The 20,170-nt window shown below is 43.6% G+C and overlaps 1 protein-coding gene across 2 annotated transcripts in view; it reads right to left on the bottom strand.

The window, feature by feature from the left end:
• ASCC3 (activating signal cointegrator 1 complex subunit 3) overlaps positions 1-20,170 on the bottom strand; it is a 2,113,369-nt gene that overhangs the window by 735,244 nt on the left and 1,357,955 nt on the right. The gene's annotated exons all lie outside the window — the stretch shown is intronic.

The raw sequence follows: 20,170 nt of genomic DNA, 5'->3' as shown, positions 1-20,170 counted from the left end.
ATTACATATATATAGTACTCTGCACAAACAGTCTTACTGCTTCAGAGCAAACGAGCATACAACAATCAAATAATTAGTGCTGTGTAAATGCAAGATCATAATATCGGACAGGCAAAATGATAATCTAGTAACTTCATAAAAGGCTTGCAAATAGTGGTTAGGACTAGGCCTGGGCGAAAATTTCGTTCCGTTCGCGGAAATTGTGATAATTTGACATTTTCGCGTTCCGCGGAGAGCGCGAAAATGTCAAAATTTCCAGTTTCCGCAGCTTGGCGATAATTTGTTTCTTGCTCGCGCTGTAAAATAATACATTCTCGCGCGCGCGCGATCGCCTTACCTGAATCCCTGCGTTCGCCGACAAGTTTTCTTGATCCGGTCACGTTCTCCAGGAGATGTTGTATTGTTTTTAGCCATTTGCGCTGTCTCGCGACAGTTCGCGCTCGCAGTGACGTCATGCGTCGCGCGATCACGTCTTTCTTCTCGCGATCATGCACCGCGAGACAACTCAAAACAAGATGGCCGCAACCACATGGGTAAGTTGGCGACCCGCAACCATGCAGAAAATCTCGCGAACATGCTGGAAAAAAACATCCGCATCTTCGCGATATTTCCGCTTGTTTGCGATAATTTTAAACATTTTCGCGATAATTTGCAAAAAATAATTTCGCAAATTCCGCCCACCCCTAGTTAGGACAAGGCAGAGGACATGTGCAGGGCAGCACTGGGGAATCAAAGCAGCCCTGACGGCAACGCCCAAACAAGCCCTGCTCCCTTCATTTCCTGTGGAACATCCATCCGTCCTCTCTCCGCTCCATCTCTGATCGGTTTCTCTCTACCTTCCCCCTCACCCACTCCATTTCTCCCTCTCTCTCTTAAAGCCTCTCGGTGCCTGTTACAGTTAACCCTGGGGACAGGGCAGGACTGGTCCTAGCGGGCACCAGGCTTTTCCCTGGTGGGCCACTAGGGTGGGGGACGGTTTTCGACCCCTTGGGGGCCATTTTTGTTACCGGCGGTCGGCAATATTGGCCTCCTGTAACAAAATCGGCAGCAACCGGCCCTAACAAACAGCCCGGCCACCCCCCCCCCCTCGCCACCAAGGGGGCCGGCCGAGCAGTTTGCCAGAGCCTGTTTCAGTTCCCAGTCCGGCCCTGCTTGGGAAGGTGGGAAAGTGGGGCTCCAGCCAACCGGGGACATGCCCAGTAGAATAAAAGGCCTGTCCAGCCCTAGACATGCCACCTTTTCGGACTCTGTTGCATCCTTACCTACCACTGAATTTGGCTTCATAAGATGACATTTTCAAAGGTGAGAGGATGTGGCCTAACAGCTAGAGTGGACGGCATCGAAGCTGGGGGACCCATTCGAGTCTCGGCAGGGGAACTCAGCATCCTGTGATACTGGACAAATCACTAAATCTCCCGTGCCTCATAAAATTGATGTGTTCGACTGGTGCTCATGTATTGCTCTCTGATAGCTTTGGGTTTAGTTTGCACTATATAAAACTCCCCCCCCCCCCCCCCCCCAAATAATTTAAGTTTTATGCATTGTTACACCTTGGAGACATCGATACCTGGTTGCACGTCCTCCTTTGCTATCAATGAAATCATTAATTCATAAACCAGTAGCGTACAGACACTGATTTAGCATGATTGTTTTTTGCATTACAAGAATCAGGACAATAAAGTGCACAATACTATATTTAAGACTGCGAAGCTGTAATTTGTACAGAATCTTTTAACATTTTCCCTTTCTCTCCTACTTGTTTCAAAGCTGAATTAAACACCACACCGAGCTGACACTACCTTAGACAATGCTATTATGTACATAATGCAAACATATCATGAACTAACCATGCCTTGCTATAGCAGCCATATTGCAGAAGTTCTGAGAAATTACGAGTAGAAAGGACACTAGTCACTGGCAACTGATTTGAAAAAAAAAATCACGAGGACAATATGCTTAAGGAATATTGCCTGCTGTTGCAGTTGGAGTCTTTAGCCTTATATTTTATGCATTCCAGAATGTGATTCTGCTGTTTCACATGCACATCAAAAGTAATGGGAGTAGTGGTCCTCTCACGGCTGTGCCCTGCCGACATGGCTGCTAGTGAGGCAGGCCTGGTGTGGAGCATCATCATGCAAGTATTCTGGCAGGGGGCAGCTGCACCGAGGTTTTAGTGACCAATGGTGTGCATCCGCAGTTTATTATCATTCCATTTTTTATGTCGTTTTGCATCTTCTTTGGACGGATATATATGTGGATGTATTTGAGAACAGGTTTTAAGAAATGATCTTGTTTTCTAACACCACATATAGTCTGTGGTATTCAGCCGCGGTGCGTCCATTGGGGCGTAGGGGCGTAGCCCCACCAGCCCTGGACCGGGCTTACTGGTGTGGATTGATTGACAGGTCTTTAAAAAAACGTTTTTTTCCCCGCATGTATGCTTCGGGCAGCAACTTGCCCGAGCATGCGCACAAGGCCGGCCCCATTAGCTAGTAGGGGGGAGGGGGGGTGCAGGACCTGCTGGCGGCAGCGCTGGCAGCAAAAGGGCGACAGGGCGAGCAGTCACTGTGCCCTCCAAGCCAATCTTGGTGCTGCATGCAGCGCCACTGCGCCAGGATTGGCCGGTCACCGCAGGGGCGGGCAATCCATATTGGATGCCGAGCGCGTGACGTAAGGTAACGGTCGGGTTCACTTCACTCTGTCTCGACTCGTCGTGCGCGTCGCCTGAGCCCAGCCTCGTGGTCGTGAGGGACGTTGTGTTCTTCTTCATTAGTTCCCCCTAATAGGTAAGGTAACATTTTGATTGGTTAAAAAAGAAACTAGTGTAAATTGAAAAACTGTATACCGACTCTGAGGCTGCAGTGTGTCTTTATTTTTATGTGCGGCATGTGGTCTAATTAATTGACTCGAACAGGTGCAGCGCCTGTATTCTTCTACTTTGGTTTTATACTTGTGTATATATTAACCCCGTCTTTTGACTCCCACTTGTGTGCCCCCCCCCTCTCGTTGCTAGTGCAGTTTCCCCAAACATGCAGTGTTCCATTCCCAATATCAATCTCGTGTACCCTGTTCATTTCCTATTGTCTCACACGTGAACATTCCAGTCTCATTGGCTTATGGACGTGCAGAATTCAGTGTCAGTCATTTATGTATGTACAGTTTCCCTAGATCACAGGCGACCAGCACAGGCATGGGCCGTGTTGCAGTCGCTGCGCATGAACAAACTGTGTTTCATTGTAACTAGCTCATGCATGCACACAGAACAGGTGGTAGTAGCGCCTACGTGCGAATGATCATCGTAGCCTCTGTGTCTTATGCATGTTCAGTACTCAAGTGGGCCTTAGCTAATGCATTAGCAGTGTTCCAACTTCATTAGCTCATCCTGGTGAAGCAGCCAGCGCCAGCTGGCCATACACGTGCAGTGTTTCAGTCTCTGTGTCTCGCGCAGGATCACTGTCTCATAACCACATATACATCGATGTTACATGGCCATTAGAAACGGGGGCTTATCTGGTGTTAACTGTGTCTTCGAGAAATATGCAGCAACGACTCATTGGAAAAAAAAACATGTCTGAGTGACCCGTGTCAGCCCCTGAATGGGGAAGCCACAGTCATCCGCAGAGGGGCTTTGTTACTAAAACCAAGCTGAACGTATGATATTTCTAGTAGTGTGCAAACATACGGAGGGTTACTCTATTCACGAACTAGGAATGTATGCATGCATAAAATATTCCTACAATGTGGACCCAGGCATACACCAGCGGAGCGCCATACATGTTCAAAGAAAACCCTGTATGTTAGGATCAGTGGTAAAGCAAGTGCATGCAAGAACCGCCATCCCCTAGTTTTCTAGAAGAAATAGTCACTCTTTGGGTTTAAGTGGGCTCCATATGCCCCTGGGCTCCGGTACCACATCGCCTTCTTCACAACAGGATGCCCCAGATGTTGAATTACTTCCACTACATTTATGGGGGCTAAGAACCCTTCATGTGTTTGGGTTTGTACGCCTGGATGCCATGTTCTTTTGCTGCTGAGAACAAACATGATTACACAAGGCCTCCCCCCTCTCGTTGTGCATCGTTCTATTGCGTTCTAGTTAGCTTCAAGCAACAGAAATGCAATTGCATGTATACAAAGACTATAGGTAAAGTACATATATCCTTCTAATCACGTGAGGCGTGCTCTCGAAGCCTGCTTATAGGCTAATAGGCACTAGTAAAATAAAACTAACGATTGGTGAATTAGTGTATTTTTACCATTCATAAAATTCCTTGAAAGACGCCTTTTATGTTGCATTTTTAAAATGTTTCACTGTGCGAAGACGCACACACACATAAACACCCAAACACTGTATGTTGAGTTGCACTTAGTGTAAGATGATATTTATTGTTCATTGGGGGGAACGGGGGGTTTGGCATACGCCATGTGCCCACGAGTAGCTTAGAGTGAGCAACATTCATTTCAAATGATTTTACTTTCTTCTCTCTGTATATGCAGTTAGGGCAGACCTCTCTTACCTAAGCCTACTCGACTAACTTTCATCACCAGGAGCACTGGTTCCTTCTTTCAGAGGGGCATTGCCACAATCCTACCCTTACTAGACCTCACACTCTAAAGAAAGCTGTCATTATTTTTTTGTTTTCAAATTGATTTATATTTTCACTTGCTTGGCACCCTTTCTCCTTGCTATAATTAGAGCACCTATGAGGTTTGGATCTCAGTTTCAGTCACCTTTTGTTTATTTACATTTTGGGGTTCCTGCTTGTGAGACAGTAGATTATTATTTGGGGTGGGCAGTTCTCCATCTCGAGGAATAATAACATTAACATGTTAGGGTGAACCCATAAGTCAATAAATTAACCCGCGCTCCATCCCCTGGTAGCTGTGGCACAGAACAGACAGGCTTAACTTGGGGAAATGTATATAGTATTTATTCAGTACCAAAGTAAAAACTCCAACCAATCAAAATCTTAAATAAAACAAGCATTCGCAAATCCAATAGGTCTGGCGCTGGTCGCCAGCTTTTTGGCTCTGGCAATTCTTGTTTTATTCTGTCGCGGTTTGTGCAAAACTTTATGGTTGGGGAAGTTACTGGGCCATCAGCAATCTAAAAGAAATCATTGACTAAAGAAAAAACATTTCTTTGCTTTCCACACTCTACTCCTCTGAAACACACCCCACTGCTCAGTCTCTTGCTACTTTCTTCTCCACCATTCAGACACCTCTCAATTTTCCTGTTGATTTGTCTGCCCTTGAATCACTCATTTCTAGCTGCATCAATTGATCTACTATTACACCTAATTATGAAGAATTACCAGAACGATGTAGATGTGTGTATAGGTTTAACCCAGGGAACGATTATCTGTGTTCTGAGTGCGTTTATAAGCATTAACTCATTTGTATGTTATGAAATAATAAGCATATGCTTTCCTCAAATGCAAGTAAATATAAAATATGGGATACTAAAAGTGCTTTAACAAACTATGCAGTCTTCGACTGTATTTATATCCCACACCAATCAAGTTGATATCAGGTGTTACATGTGGCATCAAATATGATTATTTGTAGTACATTAAAAATATGACACTGTTGTATGAAGTTTGCGATAATGTCTTTTGTTGAGTGATTGAGTTAGTGCACTTAAAACATGTCGGGTCTGCTGATGGTTTCTTCAGGAGGGGCCTTAAATCAGCAGGTTTCTATTCCTCAGGGAACAAGGCCACAGTGATGGATGTGTTCAGGACCTTCCTGAACTCGTCAACTATTGTCATGCTGGTGTTGTTGAAGACGTGATGGGGGCATGCGTCGGTGGGTGCCCCAGAGTACACGTAGTTCATGATGGCAATAGCATATAGAGTGGTGAGAGATTCCCAGTGGGTGAGCGGCGTTCGGCATTTGAGTTCGTGGGTGTGAACCAGTTGATGGGGTCAGCTGTAGTGGGTTGGCTTTCGAAGTTTACATCACTCCAGTATCATTAGTCTCATAAGTTATATCACTCAAATTACACACATAATTCACAACGCTCACTTATTTCACATCACTCACAGTACTCACAACATTCACACCCCTCACATGCATCAATGACATCATCACATCCCGCACTCCATTGACATCGCTCACGGTGCTCATATCAGTCACGGAAGGCACATCCCAGACATCAGGCTCACTGTCCACATCACTCACTGCTGTCAGAACACACATCACTCACTTCAACTGCACTACGTTAGATGTCCCAGACTCTACACCCTTCTGTGTTGGAGCCTCCCTGGATCTGCATTCTCTTTCAGTGTCCAATTGCCTGCTTTGTTGCTGATTCTGGTGGAACACTTTTGATGTATGGGAAAAAGTGGTGTAAAAAACAAGACACCAATCAAAATGTGCCTATTTCCCAATGACACTGAGAACACAGCTTTTCAGAAGCACAAAGACTAGGGTTGCCCTGTCTGTTTCCTCTGTGTGTTTGTTTGCTCTACTAACTAGATTGGGTATCTCCCCACCATTATCCCTAGCCACTTTTCTAGAGTAGTGATGAGGTCACAGAACAGACCGTCCTGCAGAGTTATGACACCCGCTGCAAAGGTTAAATATTTGGTACCTAGGGGTCAGACTCAGACTTGCCTCTTCAGGGACCTTACAATGAGAATGATGTCTGGACCTCAGAGGATGCAGGTTTTTGGACTCAATTCATTCCTTCTAATCTGGTAACTGTTTCTAGGGCAGTGATGGGACCTCTTTCCCTGGCAGTCACTTTCTCCTTATTTTCAAAGCCTCCAATAGATTCATCTGATGTCTAGGAAAAAATTGGAGCGTTATGTTTTTTCCCCACAGTCTTTGTTTCATTACCCTACTGTTTCAAAAATAAATTGTTATCTTTTCATTTTCAGCACCTGACAACCTGAAACATTACCGCATTTTGGGGCAATTTTCCAGCAAACAACAAGAGGACCCCAACCTCCTTTGCTGCTCTCTCACCCGACCCCGGCTACAACCCAGCAAACACCAGTGTTAAAGGTAAGGCAACTGATGCTATATATTTTTTTACATCGTAGTTAGAGCATGTATGTCATGTGGTCACTCTCAAGGCCCTCAAGCAGTGTCTTTCAGTGCCTCCAGCAACACTATGGCACAGAGAGGCAGGAGGCAGTACGGCTCTATTTTTAGCAGTCATTTGAGATGTATTAGGATAATGCACAATATATATGTATAATGTATTTATACTGAAATTTGATATTATTGCACTGCACCTTATACGTTGTACTTTGATTATTGACAGGTTTCTTTAATATATATATATATATATATATATATATTGGTAAGGCCAGCAACACCTGACACCCCATCATGAATACAGTACAAGAGCTGATTACAAAGTCATTCCAGTCACGGCCACTTGAACAAAAACTGAAGTTAAAAGAATTGGGACCTCATCAGCCTGAAATAAACCTACAGCAAACTACCCAGGACAGAGGAAAAATGTCAAAACGTACATTCTCAAATGCCTGGTACACAAAAGCTGATTGGCTTACAGGCTGCCCTATACGCAATTCTCTGTTCTGCTTCCCCTGCTTGGCGGTGACTTTTCTTGGACACGGCAAGGAATGGTCGACCTGAAGCACATCGCTGAAAAAATAAAGAAGCATGCGCTCACAAGAAATCATCTGGAAAACCTGACAAGACTGGGAATGTTGGGGGAAGACGCACCAATTGAGCAGCAGATAAATGATGCGTATCGCAAATCCATTCAAAAACACAATGAAGCTGTGGATAAGAACAGACAAAATCTATCCAAGATCATTGATTGCATTCGTTTCTGTGGTGCTTTCGAACTGGCATTGCGAGGCCATGATGAATCGGAAACTTCCTCAAAACCTGGGATCTTCCGAGGCCTAGTGGATTTAATGTCAACCATAGACCAGGATTTGGAAAGACATTTAGCACATGCTACAGTCTTTAAGGGCACCTCTAATACAATACAAAATGAACTCCTTGACTGTATGCTCGAAATTATAAGAAGCCATATTGTGCAAGAGTTGCGAAACACAGACTTTGTGGCTATTCAGGCTGATGACACCACTGATGTGTCCACTCAAACACAGTCCGTGTTAGTGTTTCGGTACCTTGACAGTGACAGAAACATTGTGGAAAGATTTTATGGCTTCACGCATTTAAGTGACTCTAGTGCAGCAACCATCACTGAAGCAATACTGTGTCAACTGGACTTAATTTTCCCGGACCTGCCTCAAAAACAAAAACTTATCGCACAAAGCTATGACGGTGCATCCGTAATGAGTGGGAGCCTTAGTGGAGTTCAGAAGAGAATTCGAGATGTGTACCCTAATGCTCATTTTGTGCACTGTTACGCCCACCAACTCAATCTTATTATGCAACAGGCGGTATCAAAGATCAGAGAGACACGAGTTTTCTTTCAGGATATCGGAGGCATAGCAGCATTCTTCACACGTTCCCCCAAAAGAACAGAAGCCCTTCATGAGATTGTGGACAAAAGCGTACCAGGGGGATCCTCAACTCGTTGGAACTTTCACATTCGTACAGTCAACTTAATCTTTGAACAGAGGGAGGGCCTTGAGAAATGTTTTGTCGCCATAGCATCCAGAGCAGACTTTGATCACACAAGTCAGAATGAAGCCCATGGCTTTATTAGAACACTACAAGACAAAGAGTTTCAGTTCTTACTGTTTTTATTTCATGACATAATGATTCCTGTTGATGTGTTATACTATCAGTTGCAAAGAAAAGACCTAGATACTGTCTCTGTGAAAGCCAATACATCTGCATTTGTACAACAGATTATGAAAGTGAGAGATGGGGTTGAAGATTTAGAGAGCAAACTGCCGGAGCATTCTGTTTTTGCAAACCGCAGACAAAACATCACCTCTCTGGTTCGAATTGGAAAGGAGATATGTGACATTGTAATTGTGCAGGCGAAAGAACGATTTTCGTTCTCAAAACATTTGGTGAGTGCGACTTTATTGCAAAGTAAAGAGTTTGCACAATATGATGAATCCTTCCCTGAGCGTGCTCTGAATCAGGCTGTGGAAGCATATCCTATGCTCAAAAAAGAGCAGCTGAGAACTGAGTTAACTGTACTCTACAGAATGCCTGTGTACCGGAAGGCCACAAGCGCCTTGACTTTGCTGAGTTTAATTCATAAACTGCATATGGAAAACTCACTTACAGAGACAGTGACTTTACTAAAAATTGTGATTACGACTCCAATGACAACAGTAGAAGCTGAACGATGTTTTTCAGCCTTAAAGCGCATAAAGACATTCCTCAGGAACACCATGCTAGAGGAAAGACTAAATGCTTTGGCGATGCTATCTGTAGAGAGCAAGCTAGTCCAAAAGATACCGGACTTCAACATGAAAGTAATTGACAAGTTTGCTACACTGAAAGAGAGACGTGCGAATTTGATATACAAAAAGTGAATGCTGCTACTTGTTTGAATACAAAAAGTTCTGATTGAGGTAAGAAATGCATTGTTATCTCTGTTTTTAAAAGTTTTGTAGTGTTTGTTCTATTTGGAGACTACACAGATTTGCTCACCTTTGTTCACTGGCCGGACCTGTCTCCCGCAGGGTGAACGATTCGTTGCTTGTGTTGCCTATCAAACCTTTCCCCTTGGCAAATTGCGAAAACCTTTATACCAGTGGTTCCCAAACTGTTTACTCCTGAGGACCCCAATTGAGTCACCACTGGAAGCCGGGGACCCCCAAGCAATTTGTATGACTTAAATTTCAAACATTAAAACAGTAATTCGAAAACAATAAACACACGTGTGCACACAAAACGGATACTCGAATTACTAAGGATTTTAGTATTTTATATTGAAAGAATTTGCAAAAAACAGGAGGGTTAGCGCTGCATCTCCATGACTAACTTTTAAATGGTTGGTTTTATTTCGCAGTATGAGACTCCTGCCAGGGCCAGACTGGAAACCCAAAGCAGCCCTGGCAAATGTTGTCAGACCAGTCCCCATACAGTGCACACCTAGTGCAGTGAGTGCGCCTGACCACTACAAAGGGGGCTTTGGGAAGCTCTCCCCCCAAGACAATTTAGGAAACAATGGTGCAGTCTACAACAAATTTATCATTATATATTGAATTGTATCAGCTTTTAAAGAGTAGTAAATGATGACCTTACTATGCACCAGGATATGACAATCTTTGTTGGGGTTCTTCAATGATTCCCATATTATCCTCCTCCAACAGTGCCTCTCATCTCTCCATAGCCCCTCTGTCACATGTATTTAATTTGTTTTATAACATCTCTCATACCATTGAAGGATGTCAGAGCACCTTAAATCACACACATATAGGGGCAGATTTACAAGCCCCTTGCGCCACAGGTGCGTCACAAAAAGTGATGCACCGGTGACGCATTTTAGTGCCCCATATTTCCAAGGCAGGAAAAGCAACCCTGCGTGACTTTTACTGGTCTTGTAAATATGGCCCAATTGCACACAGCACTTTACATGAAAGGGACGTTCCATGAGTGTTGCTGTGGGTGTTCCCACGCATAACCCATGGAACCAGACACATTTCCAGATTTACGAGGAATCGTAAATCTGGAAATGTGTCTGAATGCTACGCCACCCCAGGGGAGGCGTAGGGAGGGGCAACTTGGAGAAATGTATTAATTTCTCCTCTTTCTATGCATGTTGCATTCTGCAGCACGCATAGAAACAGGATATTACCTCTGGTGATTGTTTATGTACAGGAAGGGACTCCCTTCCTGCACATAAACAATCAGTAAAACAATGACGTTTTGCAAGTTCTATGTGTGCTAATGCAGCACACTTAGAAGTTGAAAAACGCCATTTCTGATTGTTTATGTGCAGGAAGTAACCCTTCCTGCATGTAAACAATCTCCCCACGACACAGGCATCCTTGCACCATGGTGCAAATGTGCCTGTGCAGGCGCATTGCAGCAGTTTGTGCGCCAGCACAGGGGGAAGCACAGAGATGCAACATATTGTTGTAAATATGTCGCATCCCTGTGCTTCGAAAGTGACTCAGTGCGGCGCAGCCAAATGGCTTGCGACACACACAGTCAATTTCCTTGCAAATCTGCCCCATGGAGACAATGATTCATACGTGTAAATCAGTGTATAGAAAATGTTACATAAGGCAAATGCGACTACAGGGTGTAGGATTCACATGTTATTCATACTGGTAGGCATTTTTAAAGAGTGCTTGGTCTGGAGAAGCACAAACTCAGGATTCAGAACATAACAGTGGTTAGCATTGACTTTAACAATAAAAATGTATTGCCACCCAAATAAACCTTTTTAGCAGGATTAGGATAATGAAAGACTTGAAACAAACATATGTTTCTAACTTGTATCATGCAGCTTGCAAGCAGCTCTTTGATGACAGTTTATAGGTCACTGTGCTAGATTACTATTGTCACTTATGAACTGCACAGTAACAAAAGAATCTGTGACTAAAGCAGTAACCCACTAACCTAGGCACATAAAAAATTTTTTTCAAAATGCATGGTACACGTTCTTTGCAGTAGGCATATTAACCCTCTGTGCTACATTAGATAAGTCAAAGCTGCCACTTGACACAACTCTCATCTCTCTCCAGCAGGTACATTAATCACCGACGTAATCTTGACACTTTTATTGTTGCTGGAAAACTTCTGATTCTACAAGGAACTTTTTTGTGCTTTTAAAATTACTGCCTGAGGACCCCCTGGGAATGTGTCACGGACCCCTGGGGGTCCGCGGACCACAGTTTGGGAAACACTGCTTTATACCATTTATATTTGGGGTACTTGCGTGGACCTATGTGAAGTGTGTGTACAAAGTTCAGCTCAACCAGAATCACGGTAACAGCGCATTGCGCTGCCTCTTTTATATTCAGTATATTGTAAGACTGTTTTTCTTCCCCCGCCTTTCCTTGTTTTGTTTCCCTGTTTTCCCCTTGCTTGCCATTCGTTACTCTAGAGTCTAATATTCAGTATGTTGTAAGACTGTTTTTCTTCCCCCGCCTTTCCTTGTTTTGTTTCCCTGTTTTCCCCTTGCGTGCCATTCGTTACTCTAGAGTCTAATAGAGTCGGAAGGCCGTAGGGGAAGACTGTGGACTTTTCTTCAAGTTCCTGACGCTCCTGCGGAACGAGCCTGGCAACCATTACACTGCTGTGAAACTTCTTCTACTCTTAGAGCTGAGATTTCCATGAGTCTTATAGTCTGAATTCAGCACCTGAGCATAATAGGACAGAATGTATGAAGCTCTGTGGTAATACTGAATAAGCAGCTACCTATGTTATGCCATCTATTAATGTAATAACTGCACTTTCACAATTGCTTTATTAACCTTCCTGCTTTCTCAAATTTGCTTGAAAATGCACGATTTTTCTTCTTTTTTTTCAAAATTTTCTTGGGGGGGGGGTAATCCCCACGAACCCCCCTTTTGGGGTTCGGGCTCGCTGGCTGCGCTCGCTCGCTACGGTGCTGTATGCTAATTCGTTTGCGCCCCACCACTTTAAAATCTCACCCACCGCCCCTGGTGGTATTTGAGGTGTTTTTGGTAGTCGTTTAGTTGTGCCTGTTGCCGTTATTATCACTGGAGGTATTTAACTGTCTATGGCTGCATGTGTCATTCAGGGCTAACCTATTTACCCATAATAATACTGAATTCTTGTTTGTTTAGTGCACGCAGCTGGCCTGAGCCTTGCATTTGTCTGACATTCATTTTATATAAACTATGTAATTGAATGGTAACATGGCAGAATGGGTATTTCCTATAACAGTATTTTTGTCCTATTTTGGCAGCATGCCCAGCGGACAGAATAGACAGTAATGTATTGCCAGAAGTATATACCCCTTACAGCTTTTACATCAACATCGTTAATGCATGAGAGCCACAGTAACAGAACAGTTGTTCAAAATAATACCAGTGGCTTTCATGATACAATTGCGACTGAGAGACAAACAACCACATACAGTGGGGACAAAATTAAGTTCTCCTTTTCATATCTCCTCACCTAGGAAAGGTGATAAGCAATGTGCCTTCAGATCATTTATTTCTCTGTTAAAACTGTCCTGCATTGACCAGACATTTTTTTACTGCAACGTACACACTTCCCATTACCTCTACAATTCCTTAGACTACCTCCAAAAGGAATATAACCTCCACCAATCGCAACAATATCATCATATGCTACCCCTACACATCCTTAGGTTACACATACCGGGTGATACGTCCATTCCGGAGTACTTCCCAATGGAAGACAGGTTGTTACTGGACCCTATTTTCGCAAAACCCACGTCCACGATCTATCGAAAACTAATAAACAACCTACCCGACCCCCTGACCGCGCTTCGGTCAAACTGGGCCAAAGATCTTGGAGGCATTGATGACGAGGACTGGCAAGATGCAATACAGAGTCCTAGGGGAATCGCAATCTGTGCACTGGTGCAACTGAAAATCCTTCACCGCACATACTACCCCCGTACACCTCTTTTTACATTGGGAAAGAGTCCCTCTGCACTATTTCTGAGGGGTTGTCAACAGGAGGGCACTTTCTTCCACATATTGCGGGAGTGTCCAGAGATCATCCCCTTTTGGATGAGGGTCACTGCTGTAATGTCTAGGATGGTGGGAGAGGCAGTTCCGTTAGAGCCTAAATGGCTTCTTCTAATGATCAAAGGAGACACTGACTGTTCCAGATACACGGAAATATTGCTAGCTCTGGCAGCGGGAGTGGCGAAACGGAATATTGGTCGGGATGGGGAGCGCAGATACCCCCGCAGTGGGAGGAGTGGGAGCGGGACCTTGACTGGTGCCAGAGGGCCGAAGAAACTGTATACAAAAGCAGAGGGTGTACCAAGAAATGGAAGAAAGAGTGGGGGCCCTGGCAGAAGTACAGAAACTCAGGGGCAACCTTGGAGGAGTGAGAGGTATGAAGATGGTTGATTGTCCTCGCTGTTCCCAATTACTGATGATATGGTTCACTATTGTGATATCTCCAAATGTGCCTCATGAATAGTGCATTGTACTGAATGGTCTCTTGCACATTGTTCATAAAAAAAGATTTAACAAAAAAAATACAATTACATTACAATAAAAGATACTTCAGACTAATCAAACTGCGTCATACTCAGCAACAAATGGGTTGGTTGCAACAGCGGCTATCACAGAGGCAGACTTTCGAACGTCACAATACTGCAGAAACACCCCCGTGTTAGAGGAAGAAGAAGAAAGACCATGAAAAGGAAGCGGTGAGAAACGTCAATTCAGAACTGGAAACCGTGCAACTACCTCAGAAAAAGCTTCCACTGTGTGGAATTGTCATTCATCATTGACTCGTGAACATATGTTATTAACGAGCGAGTGGAGCTTCACGCGATGGCTTGCCTTCAAATGTCCTTTACAGGGAAAGCCGAGGACATCTGCCAAAGGCAGAAAGACGGCGAAAATCTGTAAAATGTGAGAAATGAGACTGTGTTTAGCGCTCCTCCGCTTGGAAGCAAGCCAGGCCGCCTCATCTACCCATAGACAGCTTATTGGAACAGATTACACATACAAACTGTAGTATTTGGTTTCATGAAAGACAGCCAGGACATTATATTTGGGATAGGATGCAGGCTGAAAAACCACCAAGTACCTGGGATTGCTGTCAAGAGGTTTCTCAATCCTCTGGCTGGGAACGCTTTCCATGATTTGGGTTTGTGTTTTTTGGTCAGAGGAAACAAGAATACATTGTGTAAAAATAGGAGGGACTGAGGCACAGTGAGCGTGTTTTTCTTTCAAATGACAACAACGAACCCCTTAGAAGGGAATATATACTTTTACTTCGCATGCGTTGCATTGCATGCCTTTACAACGCAGTCATTACTACGACTGCGTTATTACAACGTGAACTATTACATCGCAAGCCATTTCAATGACTTGCTGTAGGCGGCGCACTGGACTTAGGAATAGTATAATTTACTATTCCTACTCCAGTTTGTGCAACAGCAGGGAAGGTGTTGGATTCTAAATCCAACACCAGTGCGCCCCATACAGCAAGTCGTTGAAACGATTTGCGATGTAATGGTTTGCGTTGTAACAACGCGCTCGATGTAACGACCACGTTGTAAAGGCATGCGATGTAAGGCATGCATTGTTATGGCTGTTTCCCCTTAGAAGGACTACACAAAATAAAACGTTTGTCGTTTGCAAGCTGTAGTGGACTTGCAAGCATGAACAATAAAGGGTTAAAATTAGGGGGATATGGAAACACAGCTATCTATATATACTGAAAAACGTAACCGAATTATGAATGCAGGAATTTACAAACCTGTGTCAGTAAGTCCTGCACCACAATTCCCAAAGAAAGGTAAAAAACAAACACATAATCCACAATAAAATCTCACTCAATGACTTTACTTCTCGAATGTTTGTCTGCATATCAATGATTTGTGCTTAATTACCACTATGCAGAAATCTTGATTTGTTACAGGAACTTGCCTTAAGTATATGTTATCCAAATAACAGAGCTAAGCTTTGTCTCCCACTCACTATTTATTTTAAGCTTGCTTTTACACAAGTAGAAACATGCATACAATGGTACAAGAGGATGGTTTGAAGAGTATACCAAATGCATTATCCTTGCCAGTTTACTAGCAATAATAGCAAACATACTAAAACTCTATGATTCTTAAGTCAGGCATTCATTCAGTCCATTGCATATCCATCCTCTAGGGTTGGATTCAAGAAGCAACTACAATGTACGCATAAACATGCGCTCTTTTTTCATGTGAATGTCAAGGGTTAACATAATGAGTAGGCCATGCTTCCAGGAGTAAGTCAAAGCTATGGAGCAAGAGAACGGCCCTAATCCTAACAGGAGTAAGGTATAAAGCTATGGAGCAAGAGAACAGCCCTGCTCCTAACAGGAGTAAGTCAGAAAGCTATGGAGCAAAAGAACGGCCCTGCTCATAACAGGAGTAAGGTATAAAGCTATGGAGCAAGAGACTGACCCTAATCCTAACAGGAGTAAGTCATAAAGCTAAGGAGCAAGAGAACGGCCCTGCTCCTAACAGGAGTAAGTCAGACAGCAATGGAGCAAGGGAACGGCTCTGCTCCTAACAGGAGTAAGGCATAAAGCTATGGAGCAGGAGAACGGCTCTATTCCTAACAGGAGTAAGGTAGAAAGCTATGGAGCATGAGAATGGCCCTGCTCCTAACAGGAGTAAGGTATGAAGCTATGGAGCAAGGGAAGGGCCCTGCTCCTAACAGGAGTAATGTATAAAGCTATGGAGCAAGAGAATGGCCCGGCTCCTAACAGGAGTAAGGTATAAAGCTATGGAGCAGGAGAATGGCTCCGCTCCGTACAGGAGTAAGTCAGAAAGCTGTGGAGCAAGAGAACGGCCCTGCTCCTAACAGGAGTAAGGCATACAGTTATGGAGCAAGGGAACGGCCTGCTCCTAACAGAAGTAAGGTATAAAGCTATGGAGCAAGAGAATGGCCCTGCTCCTAACAGGAGTAAGGCATAAAGCTATGAAGCAAGAGAAAGGTTCTGCTCCTAACAGGAGTAAGGTATAAAGCTATGGAGCAAGAGAATGGCCCTGCTCCTAACAGGAGTAAGGCATAAAGCTATGTAGCAAGAGAACGGCCCTGCTCCTAACAGGAGTAGGTCATAGAGCTATGGAGCTAGAGAACAGGCCTGCTCTAAATAAGAGCCATGTGTCAGGCTTCCTAGTGCACCCCCGCAGTGCACTAAAGTGCAAGCAGCAGAGAACTAGGGAGCCCAGGCAGATGGCTACTTCCCTCTACTCACAACAGGAGCACCGGATGCGGCTCATTTGTAATAAATAAAAATAAATATATCCGTGCCCGGGCCCAGTATTTCTCTCAGGGACTTGCAGGTGGCACTGCTCAGGCTGCCCACTGCCACCACCATCATCTGCCAATGCTTGCGTTACTTCCAACACCTCAATCAGCACGTGTCTGGTGGGACAGGGGTGAAATGTGCACTGCGTCAAACTTTACCTTCATACTCTACCTTGTGCAGCTATTTCACAAAACAAACTCCATCTTTATATGTTTTATGTGACAAAAACCTGGGTTGAAAATGATGGGTCGACGTGTGCGTTTAGCCACCTAAAGCAGCTTTAATGGACAAAAACATTGGGAGATTTCCCCAGCATCAATCCACCATTTACAGTCTAAACGTACTCATAAGCATACAGAAATGATACGGAGCACCACTAGAATTCAAAAGTAGTTTTGCCCTACAAATCATCAGACATTGCCAGGGCAGAGCTGCCTCTTTACTGACTGTGGTGAACAATGTACCCAAACTACAGTGGTTTCAACTTTTTGGGAGCTCATCTTGTTTTCATCCCTCTGAATGGTAGTGCTCCTCCTGTTTCACCACCTCTGTTCTACATAAATATCATTTGTTTTAATATTAGATGGATGGTAGACATTAACAGGTACATTAATTAGAGCCAGATTTTGCACAAGACGGCCATGCTACATTATACAAGAGCTAAAACTACACATCGATCTTCACACAATGTTCTACGTCTTGTTCTTCACACTGATGACTCTCTGTGGTATCCTTTCTCTGTTTTATGTGCCTTGTTGCTTTAAAGTGTTCTGTTCTAAGATTAGTGACATCGTGTGGAATGTTCATGTGTTGCTGGGTTTCTAGGGGTTGAGTATTCTATGTCATGAAAAACTGTTCGCTGGGGCGGTTGGAGATTGAAGGAGATGCTGCCTTGATGTTACCAAGCTGTGTAGCTATTTCTACAATTAAACGCGACATGAACTTCCAGAGTGTTTCCGCCTGGTTCAGTACAAATATGGCGACGATCCTGCTACACAGCGATTACAAGAACCTAGCGTGCACCTTGCTTTAATCGGAAAGGACTAGTAAGACTGTTCTTATTTTTGCCATCCGCCACGCATCAAATAACATCAGGGCGCATACTATCTTGGACATTGGAATGCGCGTTGTTTCTACGTCCATAATTACCCACAGTGCATCGTAATGCACGACTATTCTCAATCCTTTCACATAATCGCTCATGCCGTGTTGCAGTTAAACCAAGCGCAAGTCTCTCTGTTTGTGTTTAACAAAATTGGAGACATTTCCGTTGCAAAACGCTTTGTGTTAATTTTCCTCACTGTAGTTCTCTCACCTACGAGGTCTCCCTGAATATGATGACGCAATCAAACTGGAGTACGTTCCCACGTAAGTCTTCTTTCGTTGCTTAATTCAAATCGCGCACAGAAGACACAACGCACGTGACGACGTAGAACAGTCTACGCAGCAGGAAGCCATCTTACGCTTTGGCTTCACCGGGTTTCCATGGTTACAGTCCCGGCGCTTCTGAACGGATTCATCGTATCCTGTTTACTTAAAAAAAAAGAGAATAAATTCATTTTCTCTGTCTCTTGCAAAGGTGGGCGATCATCAACGGTGAGTGCAAGAAACTGATAACTTTGGCACAGTTTTGGTTCAGCTGTTTTCATGTTACTACGGTGACACGCTCAGCTTCATTTGCGTGTCAACGTGTTATTTTCGTATTAGCTTCACGCTGATACACACAGCTCAGGTGTAATCATGAACAATCACAATGTACTGTGCATCTATTGACAACGCTGACACGCTCAGCCCTATCTGCGTGTCTGTGTAGGTTGTTTTCTTAATTTCTTCACGCTGATAAACACAGCACTGGTGTATCTGGGTCTGATTGAGACACATCTCTCGTTGATACGCACAACATCATCTACAAGGTTATTTCTTTTCTTTTTCTTTGGATTTAGCAGACTCCACGTCACTTGCAATTTACAACTGACTTATCTCCTGTTTATTTTTATATACTTTGGTTTTTCTTCACTAATTTTCTGTGTGAGTTTCGAAGTGAATTTAAATATTTTTACATATTTTCTTCTACAACCTTCTGAGACAGCAGTTCTGTAGGATTCAGTCCTACCAGGAGAATGCAATCTGTTACGCCTCCTCCCTCCTTTTTGGAATCTCCTGGTGAACCTCCTGTTCGATGGGAGATAGGGTGTGACGCTTTCCAAACTTATGTTGGTGCCATAGGTGCTTCCAGATTCAGCTGTGAGCGCAAGAAATTTCTTCTTCTGCATTCTTTAGGATTCGAGGGAAGGTCGGTTTTTAAGCATCTTTCAGAAATCAATCATTCCCCAGACGATGATATTGATGTATACGATGATGCCATTTCCAAACTTAAAACCAGGTTTGACAAACAGCCTAGTTTGATGGTTCTCCGTCACAAGTTTCTAAAGAGGCATCAATCTAAAAATGAGGACGTCGATACTTACATCTCTGCTCTACGTAGGTTAGCTTCAGTCTGTCAATTTGAAATGTTCACTGATCAACTGATCAGAGACCAGTTTGTTTGCCATTGCAGAGACAAACACATTTGTCAGAAATTGTTGTCCTTAGCCAATCCTTCTCTTGAAGAATCAATCAAAATTGCTAAGAGTATTGAGACTTCACAAGTAGAACTGAAAGAACTTGAACTCAAACCTGCTGAATCTGTCAATGCGGTTACTGAGAACTGTAAAAGCAAAGGTCCTCCTTCTCAACAAGGGCCCGTGAAATTTAACCCTTCGAAGAATTTTTCTACTGTTAAGAATAATTCTTCATTCAAATCTAATATGGAAAATTTTAAACACATATGTTAACGTTGTGGAAACCCTACTCATTAAAAAGGGGGGAGGTGTCCTGGTGCCAATGCTGTTTGTAATTATTGCAAGAAAACTGGGCATTTTGAGAAAGTGTGTTTGAAAAAAAAGAATCTTAGTAGAACTGTAGCTTGTGTTGCAGAATCAGATCATGAATCTGATTCGGATGTAATCTCTGTTGTTACTGATAACCATGAGGTCATTTAATCTATTCAAGATTCTGCAGAGTGCGTTGACCCTATTGTTGAGATTGTTATTGGGGGGAAACCTTTAGATCTTCTTGTTGATTCTGGAGCTAGGATCACTATGTTGACACAGAAATTGTTTTACGAGACTTGGGGTGACAGGATTCTTCAACCTCCTGATCGCTCCCCTGTATCTTATGAGGGTCGTAAGATCGATCTTCAAGGTTTCTTTGGAGGGGAGGAAAATTTGGGGGAAAATTTATGTTGCGATCAAAGGCCTTAACATCTTGGGATGGTATCATC

The sequence above is a fragment of the Triturus cristatus genome, chromosome 6, assembly GCF_964204655.1.
Source record: "Triturus cristatus chromosome 6, aTriCri1.1, whole genome shotgun sequence".
Classification (NCBI taxonomy): domain Eukaryota; kingdom Metazoa; phylum Chordata; class Amphibia; order Caudata; family Salamandridae; genus Triturus; species Triturus cristatus.
The sequence above is the reverse complement of the archived record's forward strand: the minus strand, read 5'-3'. Positions and strand labels throughout refer to the sequence as shown.